Here is a 4,450-nt window from a genome sequence, read left to right on the forward strand (position 1 = left end):
TTTGTAGCATCGCCTTTATATAGGTACACGTTAACATAATTTTCCTATTTTTAGATAAGAAACGATGTCGAACAAAAGAAATATTTTTGAACACAGTTTTCCACAAAGACATCTTGATAATAGTCACAATAATATCGCCATGTCACTTATTGGCTAATTCGCATAGCAGTTAATTTTTCGATGGATTTCGCAACTTTTTAACCCTGTCTAGAGAATGAAAATATATATGACTCAGTAATCTCTCCAAGTTTCCACGTCTTTACGAGATCTAATCTTCGACAAATGTATATGTGACGGATCTATCAACGAGCCCGCATCGAGCCAAAGATCCTTGAATTCCCCAGTCAGGACTTTGCCAGGAGGCGATCATTCCTCTAATCCCATTCCCGCAGTATTCTACTCACTTAGTATTTTTATCTCTTTGAAATTTAGAGAATATTTCTGCACTCCAAGTAAAAATATATGTTCTACATTTGTATAAATGAAAATGATAATTTTTATAAAATAAACCAGCCGTGTTCAGCTGCCAGCATCTGGATCATCACTTCATTAGATAAATTTAATAATTCTAAACATGTTTGATAACCTAAATTTTATCAGAAAGAAAACGGAAATAATATTTTTGTTATATTTGGGAGATAAACATAGCGAATTCCTAATAATAAGCTGTTATGGTTTTGAGTCCTAAAATTATTTCGAAAATTCAATTCAGTTGCTGGCAATGTTTCATTTTTCGATATCTCTCGAACATGACGGATGATACGGAAAAGTAGAAGAAAACCATTGAGGACGTATTTATGCATCATTAACTTTAATATAAAATAAGAAAGAGTGAAATTGGTTCAGAGACTGTTCATAGAAATGTTCATGAAAGTGATATTTTTGAGATTTATTTCAAAAATGCTGTGGATAATGGATAGATAACCTTTGATGACTTATTTAGGACTTATATTCTTTAATATGAAATAAAAATTTAGAAATAGGCTTAGTGGTTGCTACTGATAAATTCTTTTATTTGTTTAGGGGTATCCCAGCAAGGAATGAATGCATTTTGAAATATTTTTTCAGAGATTTCGGACGGAAATGGCAACTGAACCTTGAGGTCATAGCTAGAAGATATGAGCAGAGAAAAGTACCATGGCCCTCGTTTCGAGGATGATGAGTTCCCATTCCACCGTCCGATCAAAAAAAAAAATATTTTGTAATAGAAATCACTTTCCGAGAAAAAATATTCCCAATTTATTTTCTCTTTTGGAAACTTTCCTTTATTTCACCAGAAATAATACGATATGTACTGCGCTCATATGGAGAGCTTAGTTTTGGACGTTGTTAAACATCAAACCTTAGTATTTCTATCACCATCATTTTTGAAGATAGAAGCTATTGTTGCTTTTGGTCAATAGTTGTGATTTGATCAATAGTGGTAATAGTAGTAATTTTAGTTGGAGAAAATATTCTTTGATTTTCCTAATCGTTTTAAATAAATTATTACGTAATAATAAATATAATGAAATTATAAATTGATATAATAAATAATGAATAGTAATAAAAATGAATTATGAATAAATTAATAATAAATTAAAATTAAGAATAAATAATAACAAAAATACACTATAATAAAATAAATAATAATAATAATAAGGTAATAATAAATGTTTAATAAAAAGTAATAATAAAAAAAATGTTCAAAGACTAATCTAACTTTTGTATCCGTTTTATTAATGTGTTAAATTCCAGCAATTAATGTGTTAAATTCCAGCAATGCCATATATTTTTTGATAGATAAATTTTTTTTGTGATAAAATCTTTTTAACCATTAAACTATAAAAGCTTAGCACAAACATTGGTATCTAAATGTTTAAATTCTATAAATATTGTACAATTCTTGCTATGATCAACATCTTTTCTAAACTCAATCCATTTCCAGATCCAAATACTGTAAGTGTATTTTTGAAAAGAAAAAGTTGCACTCAAATTATTTTTCAATTATGTATCTAATTCACAAGAAGATTTCATTTGTGATTGTCTAGTATATTTTCAAAATATCTCAATCTATTACGTCACTATTCAGATGGTCTGTACATACTGTAATTCAAAGCACGCACTTAAAAAATTAAACAAGCGAAAATAATGCCATCTAAATTTATTATCATTGGCTTATTACGTAAGAAATATTGAAAGAAGTAATTATTCAAAAAAGCTTATTCATGCCAAACCAACTGATTACATTTCGAATATCAAGTAAAAGATATCATTACATCATAATGCTTTTTTAGCTTTTTTATTAATAATAAACACAGTTTATTATTAATAAATGGTAAGCATTTTTATTATTAAAAGTGTTATATATAAATAATGTTTATATAACGTCTACTTATGTCGGCCGGATATTAGATTTAAATATATCTTGTGCCTCACAAATACTGGTCACAGATTGTCTAATCACGTCTGGGGTGATTTTGTATGTAACTGGAAATGAGAACTGATAAAAGAATGTTGATGATAATAAGAATTAAATGAAACACACTGAGCATACATATCCGGTATGAAAGATATGTAAATAAGGCTTAATGAAATAAGTACTAGTAATAGAAATGAATGCAATCATGATGACGACAGCTAAGGAAAATTCTGGTTGAATACACAAAAGAGGCGTGAGTTTGAGGTGTGTGTTAAGTGTGGAGCATATGATTTTTCAAACAGATTTAATTCGTCTATTCTTGAATTCAAATCAAAGTTATTAAGATTTTTGAATGCATTTTTAAATTAATTCTGTGACAAATACCTTTGAACAATCGAAATCAAAGTTATTATGATTTATGAATGCATTTTTATAAATTTTGTAACAAGCATCTTTAAACAACTGAACATTAAAATTGTCTACGCAGTCGAATGCTTGATTGCGTTTAGCTAAGATTTTGTATTATAAATAGATTTTTAGGCTTTTAATGTCATAATTTTGATATTTTTTCACAGTATTCTATTGGTGCTATATATAATATGCAAAGTGTTAATGAAACTTTTCTGTAATCAATGTAATTTTAATTAAATCATTATATTTCAAAGGTTAATTTATCCAGTGGAAATTCAGACTCAGTAACGAATAAGAACGCTTTATTCTACAAGATAACTCAAAAAATATTCACAGAAAGACGGCACTTGCAAAAAATACACGCAATAAACCGTTATTAAACGATCCAAAACACACTCAATAAATCATTATTAGACAATCAAGACAGCACAAAACACCCAGCACGAATGTTAGAGATCAAAACTTTACTGTAAATTAATACTCGTTAAAAAGGGAATTCACTCAATTACTAGTTCATCTTTGTTTCTCGGATTTATATAGTCATCGGTACAAGGTATCTAATTCTCTAGAAGGATCCTATATCTTGGTTCCTATTACAGATATTGCGAAGATTCTCGCATAATCAAAAAGCTTCGCTTCGGTCGCCACGACAGAATGTAATTGCTTCGACTTCCATTCTACACCTGTTCAAATTATCTGTAAAATTTCTGCCTTACTTATGAGATAATGAGCTGAAGAGCAATATTACAGATTCAGAGAATATTTACAAACAAAAGGTTAGCATGCATGCATAAGAAAAACAATTAACTTTTAATTAAGCGATGATTTGATATGATTCATCTGAATTCATCAGCGACGATATCATATTTGATTCATCTGAAGCAGAAAATCACAGATTTCTTTTAGAATGAAATAATTTATGACTGAAATTATGCGAACAATATTTGTATTTTTATAACTTATAATATATTCTCATTTAATATAATATATTCTCATGAAAATATCTCTAAGCTATACCAGATATTTTCATATAAACTTTTTCGTAATATAAACTCATGTTGTAGTTGAAAAAGCAATAATAAGACAAAGAAAAGTCTTCCGAGAGAAAAGAAGTATTCTTGTATTTATTGACAAAGTTAAATAAGCAGTGATCATCGCACTGCTTATTTAATAAATATAAAAATAATAAATTTAAAAAGATTTAATTTCATCCTAAAGATTCACGCGTCAGTGCTTAATTTGAATTAGGTGAATTACACGGAACATTTAGAAACATGTTTCCTAATTTTGTTCCGTTTTGCAATTTATAAAATGAAGAGAGTAGTAAATATATTGAACTAAAATGCCGATTGACTTCTGTCGAAATTTTGATGAAAAAAATATGCATCAAAATTGTTAAATTTAGGAGATAATTGTTATTTTTATAAAAAAAAACCGTTGAATACTAAATATATTTACAATTGCCTAAAGATTTAAGGAAATTGATTTTGTATAGCGAAAACAAAAAAAGGGGGGGAGGAATAATTTGATAGATTTTATATTTAGTAGACATTTGAAGAACGGCGGTAAGAAAATCATGTGCCAAAATAAAGAAAATTCATTATTTTCATTTTGTAATTATCACAGAATACTGTTTCC

This window comes from Argiope bruennichi, chromosome 10, assembly GCF_947563725.1.
Source record: "Argiope bruennichi chromosome 10, qqArgBrue1.1, whole genome shotgun sequence".
Taxonomy (NCBI): Eukaryota; Metazoa; Arthropoda; class Arachnida; order Araneae; family Araneidae; genus Argiope; species Argiope bruennichi.